A 9,504-nucleotide genomic window follows, 5' to 3' on the forward strand; every position below is an offset into this window, starting at 1 on the left:
CACATAAGGATCAGGAACTGGGTATGTTTAGGCATATAGAGATTGGGGGATATTCAGAGGGTATTTACTTCAGAAGCAGGATGGTTATTCCCCTGGGTAACTGTCTTTGCTGCTTAACCTATACAAGTCTAAAACACACCTGCCAAAAGGTGCAGGCTGCCCTAACCGGCCAACAGGAAGAGAGCTGTGACTGAAATCTCCTTGTTATGAATGATGTTCTATTTTTCCAATTTATTAAGCAACAAGATTAAATTTAATAGTAAATTTTTAATAGTAACAAAATGAATACAATCAAAGTATAGGCGATGACAATTAAAGTATTGGAGATGAATACAATCAAAGTGCATGTATTTGTGAATATACAAAATTTGGCAGTAAGTAATTTATTATAATTGAGGTTCATATAAAGCATAAGCAAAACCGACCGGGGAGGGTTAAAGTTAACATTAAAGTTGTTTAATGGGGTACGGGGAGTGGCTCCCACTCCTCACATGCCAAAGCATCCAGGCTAACAATCCCACTTATATACTATAGGCTACACAAGTTTCTAGAAAGCTCCTCCTAGTTTCTATTCCTAAAATCTACGTAACTATACTGCACGGCGCATGCTCTACTAATGGGTTGGGGGTCTCTTATCCTTTTAAGGGTCTTATTTCCAGTGAAGGCTCATCATCTTCATCAGTGACCGAGGTGTGACCTGCAGGTAGCACAGGCGCCCTGTGTGACTGAGCAGATGTTTTCCATAACATGACTCTAATTAAGTTCCATGCTTGGAATCATCCCATTTTGGCCCATTTCAAGGTCAAAACTTTCTATTTCTAGATGCTGCTTGTCAGACCTACGTCCTTCTGTTTGACTTTCTTCCAACCTCCTTCTTCAACTCCCAACATCTGGAAGATGTCCTTTGTCCTGTCTCACCCATTTCTCCCTCTCGCTCTGTGACAATTGTCTTTTATTGATCTAAATACAATTTTGTTAATATAGTTACAATTTAATTAGCACGAATCACATTTATCACAGAGGGCTCACACCTGACAGAAGCCCCAGGAACAGGCCAGTAAAGTCACAAGCTGTCAGTGGACGCTGTTCAGCTCCTTAGGCCACCCAAACGTCCCAGGGACAGAGAGCGCAGGGCTCACAGAGCACATCTTGAGGATTGTTTTCTTTGTTACCAGTGAGAATAGATGGTGATGCTGTTGAATAACTGCTCTGAAGTGCCCTAAGTCAAGAGGGAAAATCCTTAAACTTCTATAATAAAACTGATCAATTCTCATTGCCTTTTTTAAAAGCCTGAGTTAACTGTAGCTTGTACGTATTTGGGGGGAAAAAAACTAGGAAGGAGCTTGCAGTTACTCCAAGAGAAAAGGGAGGGAATTTTTATTTTAGCACTTGGTGGTTTTCCCAAAACTCAACTCCCAAACCACCACATTTTTAGTCTTATTGTTAAATATCCTTTAACCAGGCTGTGAATTTTTTACTTTTCATTTTGTATTACAACATCAAAAGTAAATATTCTCTGCTGCTTTTGTCCTCCATATCCATAGATCATTGATTTGTACCTATGCTACTAATGGAACTTGAAATTATTTTCTTTCATGTTTATATGCTGAAGGTGTCTAAATGTGGAGCAGGATTTTGACTGTGTTACCCACACATGCCCCTTCCCAGAACTGTGTGGAGATCATCTTCAAGAACTATTTGCTTGAAGTAACTCTGTGCTCAGAGACAACTGACAACTCTGTTGCCAGAAATGTGCCCTTAGGCCTTTTAAGTCATTCTGCCAAGTTCTATTTTATAATATTTTCCTTAGTGACTTCTCATATTTCTGCCTGTGTGGATAAGACTTGATTGATTTATGCAAGTAAGGAGAGTTTCTCCTATGAGAAAGATAAAATAGATAGATAGGTAGAGAGAGATAGATAGATATGAGAGACGTGAGAGGTGTGTGTCTGTGTGTGTATAAGAGAGACAGAGACAGAGGAAGTGAGGCCAGGAATATCAGTAGAGTACCTCTGAATAAGTTTCTACCTTACATTAATTCTTGGTTCAGCTTTGGGATAGACATAGACAGGTGTTGAAGGTTATGTTTTCTTTCCTTTGCTTTCCTTGTTACCTGTGGAATTTTTTCCCATGGAGTTGCTAAGAGGCACTGATGGCTGGGTGCTTGAGACAGGGGGAAGGGGAATTCCTCTGTTTTGGGGGTTTCTCTCAGAGGAATACAGACACCCTGAGATTAGAAGCAGGTAAAGGATGGGGGCTGGGGCGGTTGTGGATCTTTTTTGCTCTTCGACATCGGAGAAGGACGGCCAGGCTGTCACTTACTGCAGGGACAATTCACCAGCACCTGAAGGACCTGTCACCATCTGCTCGTGTGCCCCAGGAATCCTGAACTTCGCCTCTCCCTGGCCTGCTCAGAGCCGGGCCCTGCTGGCCCAACACCGCTGTTTGTTCTCTATTGCTCTGGGTTTCTCCGTGCGGTGCCCGCACCCTCCCGCCTGCCCAGGACATTTCTGCATTAACTCTGGGCCATCAGTCACATCAATAAGGCAGCACAAGCCCCAGCATGAGCCTTGGGAGTGAGAAGGCCTGAAGGTGATTGGAAATGATCCACCTAAAGGTAGCTCTGCAAATCTGGGAGCAATTCTGCACCACAAGCACCACAGACCAAGCTGGGCTTTCTCCAGGCAGGTACAGAGGCTGCAGAGAGAGAGCTGTGCTCTCCTGAAATCCATCAGTTCCCTCTTCCCAGTGAGCCTTTCTGATCTGCTCTTCTTCCCAGCAGAGCCTCCCTGCACCCAAACCTCACTTCACAGGGACAGCCAGAGCTCTGTGGCTGCTCACAGCACTCTCAGAACAGATTCACAGAGGCAGAAAAAAGCAATGTGCTCGATGTTCCTTGCAGAGGTGCACTCACATGGAGGCACTGCTCCATGAAAGACTCTCCTTAGCTGAGCAGCCCTGAGGAACTGCCCAATGGCCTTCCTGGGAGAATATTTTTCCACAAGATAAAACACAGCATAAAGGATAAAGCCACGATCTGGAAGGGTAGAAGAGCACTCAAACAGCATATGCAGCTCAGCCAGATGTGTCTGGCAAAGGTCTCATGGCTGCCTCCAGCTCTGAAGTGAGCTGTCAGTTCCTGAGCTCAGCCCTTGGCAAAGGCAGGCCCCGGCTCTGGGATGGAGCACTGAGCTGCAGAGATGCTCTGCTGCTGCTGCAGTGCTGCCAGGGCCAGCCTGCGTGTGAAGCAGAGCCCAAAACAGGCTCATGGAGGGAGTCAAGCCCAAAATGTGCCACCTCTTCACAACCTGCAACACAAGAGGGGCAGTGGAAGTGGAAACCCTGGAAAAATGGGACAGGTGCAGTGAAGGAAACAGCAAATGGAATAAACAAAGGACATGGTAAGAAGGAATAAGGAGAGACTTGTGTCAAATCTTGAGAGGAAAAGCTGGGGAGAAAGCCACACAAAAGGCACATCTTGCTTATGATAGAAGAGTACAGCCAGAACCGAGGGCTTCTGGAGATGTGGGAGCTGCTGGGGGTTTGTGATCTCTGGTGAAATCCATCCCATGTCTGTCTCTGAAAGCCCCACAGTGCAAAGGGGACATTTCCTCTGTCCCTTGTGGGAGCTCACTGACCAGTGTCCTGGCATAGGAAGAAATCCATGGGTCTCAGGTACTCAGAGGACAGCTCTGAAATCTCCTTTCAGTGGCAAACTGCAGCAAGGAAGGCAAAAGACATGGAAGTTCCCGTCCTAACTGAGCAGGAGGGTTATGAGAGTTGGCAGGGGCTGGTGACACTGCCAGTTGAGCCTTTGGAGAAACTGCTCTGTTTCCTTCTTTTCTGACCACAGAGAGGACAAAGGGAGTCAGTCAGAGCTCACCAGCTGAATTCAAAGGCCAGAGTTTGGTCAGACTAAAGAAAAAGACAGCAGTCCTGCCAATTTGATTTACCTACCAGTTATCTGTGGCTGATACAATCCCTGATACAAAGAACAAGTGATGCCCTTGGAGTCTATCACAGAGCTCAATTCCACCTGGTTTTTCTCCTGTTTGTGCAGGAAATGCCAGCTTGTTAGAAGTTTGCATACATAAAATAAAACATGTGAAAGAAATCCCCACCAACAACAGATCCACCTGAGAGGGACATGCCCAGGCCAAAGCACTTGTATGTCATCCACCTCTCTTCACCAAGTGTGATTATGCCTAATTGGAAAATTAGCTGCACATTAACATCCAGGCACTATTTATGCCGATTTACATTTTCACCATGCTGGCCTTGGTTCAGCTCATTTTCCAAGGACTGGCTGTAAACTCTCACTTCCAAAAAAACTCACTTTGTTTGGCTGCAGTTTCCTCTCTTTTTATTGCCGTGTTTTCCTGTCTTCTCTTGATTTTCATTTCAGACTCCCCAGTATCACCCCCTGCCCGTGTTATCTCCCATCAGCAGTGCTGGGCTGGCTGCCCTGGCTGATTTTCTTTCTGGCAGGTCCATCCTCACACACACACATCCCTCTGCTGCCTGCTGGCCTCAGCCTGTGCTTGGCTGTCTCAGGGCTGTTCCCAGCCCGTGCTCCTGGGACTGCTTTTGGCTGCAGCTCTTCCTGTCTCCTGTGCTGCTTCCATGGAATTCACACTCAGGTTCTCAGACAAAGCCTCTCCATAACCCCTGCACATCTGTCAGTGTCCTTACAAACCTCTTCTTTACTCCAGCTGGAATTGCTTCTTTACTCTGCTCTTCAGCCCCCACTGGAGCACACGCACTCTGTAACTCACCACACTTTTCCCTCCTTACAGCTACCTCCGTTTTTCCATTCTTGTAGCAACTTCTCCCTTTCTTTGCTGAATTGACCTTGATGTGAGTTACGTTTTTGTTTAATTCTTATTGTCTAAAGGAAACTTTCTGGTTGCTAAGCAACCGTTGTCTCCTTATTAAAATCTGGAAGCAATTCAGATTTTTAAATTTAGTCAGTGATCATTTGTGAGTAAGTCAAAAGAAGGTGTTTTCCCCTCTGCTAACAAACAGCAACAGGGTGTCCAGCTTTACTGGTGTTCCTCACAAATTAGAATTTCATGGAGATGCTGTGTGTTTTAGCACCACTGTAATGCTACAAACAAGAGCAGGTTTATCTGATACAGGAATTGGGATGTCACCTGGTCTTGGGCTCTCTGGATGTGCTTACTGTAGTACCTGGAGATATGTGTAAATGCAAATGCCAAGCTCTGCTGGAACTGAGCCTCAAACTGACTTTGGTCTAAAAAAAGAAAAATTACATTGGCCTTCCTAGTCAGAAATCAGGGCCAAGCAGTGTAGGTTTCTCTTCTGAGATGAGATTCTCTTCATGTTAGACCCATGACAACTCCAGACTAACTGGGCCTCACCATTACAATGAAATGAGACTAGGAAAAGTGATCATGACAGGATGCCTGTATAAATGCCTCTAAACCTTCCCTTTGCTCAGGAATAACCAAGTCCTACCCTCCCCTTCCCTGTGCTTGTTTCAATAGCTGTTCCTGAGACGCTGCTCAAAGGTTTGAAGAAATCTTGTCATGTATTGACTGTCACATGCCAACAGTCTGGATCAGAGAATGCAAAAGGAACAGACATTTGTGTCTCTCCAGGCAGAAAATGTCCCATGGGCGGAGAAAAGGGAAACTCTGAAGGGAGAATGCCCAGGGGTCAGAATTCAGGCCCTGGAGTTGCAGCTGAAGGCCCTAAAGCTGCAGTGATTTGCTCATCCTGGAAGTTACACAGTGGCCGACTGCATCAGAAACCAGATGTCACTTTGTCCTATCCTGTCAGTGCTAAATTCAACAGGGATACAGAACAGCTGGGGAAAGTGTCAGCAGATTCCAGTACCTGTGAAGAATCCCAACTTAAAGGGCTTTTAATGTGAACACTTGATGTGCTTTGAGGTGTCTCTGCATTTCTCTCCCACAACTCAGGAATGCTGAGCTTTTTGTCTCATAGGACTTCCCAATGGTTTTATTTACCTTACTTTAATCAGATCACTGTTCCTCATAAAGGCAGTGAACTTGAGCAAAAACTTTCTTATTCATGAGACAATCCTTCCTCTGTCACTTGACAAGGTGATGTGCCTAAACCACCTCTGTCTGTCTCATCTCTTCAGAAGATCTTCAGAAGCAGCAGAAACTGTGACCAGAAGAAAGCAGTTCTATGGAAAGTATATTGCAATTTCCTGCAAACTGGACAAGCAGGGGCTGCAGGTGGAAGTCAGCTCCATCATGGACCTCCCTGGGCAGCTAGGGACAGCCTTCCTCCCCGTGCTCTTCCTCACAGACTGTAGGGAATCAGCTCGGGCCCCTGGAACAGAGACTTGGGTCTTCTTTGACTTTGGTGCTTGCTCCTCTCACATATTCTCTCTCCCAGCTGCTGCTCAGTGATTTTTGTCCTTTCCTTAACCCGTGATCCACCCCCAAAAAAACTTGCCATGAGAACCAAATTCATTATGTTAGCAAAAAAAATTTGAAAACAAGCTCAGAATAAAACTATAGTTTAGCTACAGTACCAGTTCAGATGCCCTATTTTCATAATCCTCATCCTTGGTGTATTCATGCAGTATGAAAAAGAATACCCAAGATGCAATGTTTTTTGTGAACTTTTACAACCCTAGTGGACATTGAAGACATTTGTAGCTTCAGGGACTTGTCTATGAGGTTTCAGACTCTGCAGTGCAGTAAGTAAGAGAACAAAAATGAACCATTTCTTCTCAAAGTCTGCTCTTCTCAAATCATATCCATAGAAGTATCTTGTTCACTTCCATTTCTGGTGTCCCTCTTTCTCTTCCCAGCCTTTGTCACCTGTCAGTAAAAAGAAGAAAAACTATGCAATGTGCATCACTTAAAACTCTCCTTTCTGGGGGAGAGCTGCAAGTTTCAGTCACTCCACAAATCCATAGATACATTCATCATCTCTTAAGAAGCAGCAGAATAAAGGTTAATTAGCTGCACACTGGCACAATCGGCATGTAATATTGGATTTTTAGCACAAAGAAACTAATTTTCTTTTAAGTGCATCGCAGGGTTCATTTTCAAACAGCTCAATTTAGAATGTAAGCTGTCTAGCATGTAAAAGAAATATGAATTAGAATACCAATTCCAGATAACTCATCCTGAGAGCACAAGATTCAGTAGGATGGCATCTGATCCATCAACAGAAGACATTCAGAGTGGCAAATACAAATCACTGGGTTTTGGCCAGTTGTCCTAGGGTGACGTTATGGTGTTTGTATCTCCAATCGTGTGTTCTGTTTGTGTTTGGTATTATGTCCTGTGCCTTCAGGACTGAGTCTGAGAGTGAAGGTTTGTTTTGTCTTGTTATCAGCCGGCTCACCTCCCCCATGGTCTGTGTTTAGGAGAGGCTTGCTTGCTTGCTCGCTTTCGCTCCTACTTTTTTTGCTTTTGCCTTTGCTTTTGCTTTCGATTATTAGTTAGTTCAGCTAGGCAGTCTAATTTTTTCCCTGGACAGTTTTCCCCCTCTCCCTCTCCTGGATACCATCTGAACCTGTTCTGGACGGGGACCTGGGAAACCCCAAGAAACACCGGGAGGCTACACTTTGTCACCCGCAGCAGTCATCCCCAGTGCCGGAGACTGATAACTGTGTGACCACTCGCCAGAGAGACTGAGTTTGTCATCCCTTCAGAACAGTGAAAGAGTTTTTTGTCAGCTGGTGTTGTTCATTATTTTGTGCTGGGGAGTGTTTTGCTTGTTAAATAAACAGGTTTTTTTCACTTCTCTCTGAGAAAATTCTTCCTGAACCTGGTGGTGGGGGGAGTCGTAGGGGTTTACTTTCTGGAGGCTCCTTCTGGAGGTTTTCCCCCAAATTTGCCCTAAACCAGGACAGATATTTTGGCGCCCAACTCGGGGCTCTAGAAAGTGGAAAAAACCCTGCTCTCATAATATTTTGGTTCCAATTACATTGTGTTGGTATAGAGCAGTTATTGGCTATGTTGTTTGAATTCATAATGTCACTTGGGGTGGAGGCCTGCATGTATTTCTGTTCCCTAGGGTTTTTTGAGGTCTTAATACCTCTATGGTCCCTAGGTTTATTTTCTTATCCAGAAATAGCTCCAGTATTGTCCCTAATACATAGTTTCTGCAGCAGAGAGGCACTGACCAGAATATCCATTGGGCTGGGCTTGGTTGTAATGGCTTGCAGGAGGTTTATAAAGGTGCTGGAGTCTGTTCCAGGAATGTATGGTTCATAGTTATGGTTGTGCACCCAGTTTGTTAGAGGAGAAGCAGGGGATGAGGCTTTTCAGCCTTTGTTTTCTTTCTTCTCCTCTGAATTTGTTACATCCTTATTAGAGAATGTTCATTTTCCCCTGACTGTTAAAGAGACCATCTTTCTGGTGTTTAATCTGGTAAGCTTTCTCTATACAGTCTGCAGTTTCTCTAGAATGAGAGCTGAGATTTCTAGAGGGGCTGATGAGACCCCTGACCCAGGAGTAGAGCCAAGCGTGAGAAATCCTGAGTGGTGTGGGAAATGGGAGGATATGGGCCAAATCTTAAAGGAATTTTCTGACCCTACATCCTGGGATTTTCCATGTGGAGAAATTCAGAACCCAGCTGAGGTGGCAAAGTACCTGAAAGAGAAGTGCCATGATAATTCTAAGGAGAAGAAGATCATTGCAGTGAGCTGGGCCCTGGCATATGCTTATCACACCCTGCTAGATACTATAGGGCAGCAGACAGAGGAAGGGGGACAGGCAGATAAATCAGCCACTATCCCAGTCACTCAGGCTGCAGCCAACACCCCAGGCTCGAGGCCAGCAGCTAAACCAGACAGTGAGCCTAAGCCAGCAGCTAAACCTGTCAGTAAGCCTCAACCAATGGCTGTTGCTACCAGCACGAGAAGTGGAAAGTGCACAGACAAGACTGATCGACCAGTGGATGACGATGATGATGATGATGACGATGATGATGATGATGCAGGAGAAGGACCCTCAATACCTCCTGACATAAAACCAGGAGTCAAAGCAACTGGTACAAGATCAGAGGCCAATATTGAGTCCTTTTCCCTAAAGGACCTCCGTGGCCTAAGAAAGGATTACACCCGACGACCTGATGAGTCTATAATTAGTTGGTTGGTCCGTCTTTGGGATGCTGCAGGTGAGGCTACAATTCTGGATGGCACTGAAGCCAGGCATTTGGGATCCCTGTCACATGATCCCGTTATTGACCAAGGAATGATGAGGGGGCCTAACCCTCACAGCCTCTGGGCAAGAACAAATTGTCCAGATTTTCCTTTTCGTGACCTTGCAAGCAGCACGTGTTTCTCCTGGCATTTTCTGGGAAGAGCAGAGTGCAGTACTGGGAATGTTCTCCAAAGGAACCTCGGCCTTCTGCCATGTGCTGCTTCCATGGAGCAAATCCAAGGGTGCGGCGTGACCGCCGGCTTTTCATCAGACAAAACGCTTGGGAGACAACCCAGAGTGTCCTGAAACTGAACTGGGATGAGGGCTGACCCTTTGTCCCACCCTC

This window comes from Sturnus vulgaris, chromosome Z (genome assembly GCF_052056855.1).
Source record: "Sturnus vulgaris isolate bStuVul1 chromosome Z, bStuVul1.hap1, whole genome shotgun sequence".
NCBI lineage: Eukaryota > Metazoa > Chordata > Aves > Passeriformes > Sturnidae > Sturnus > Sturnus vulgaris.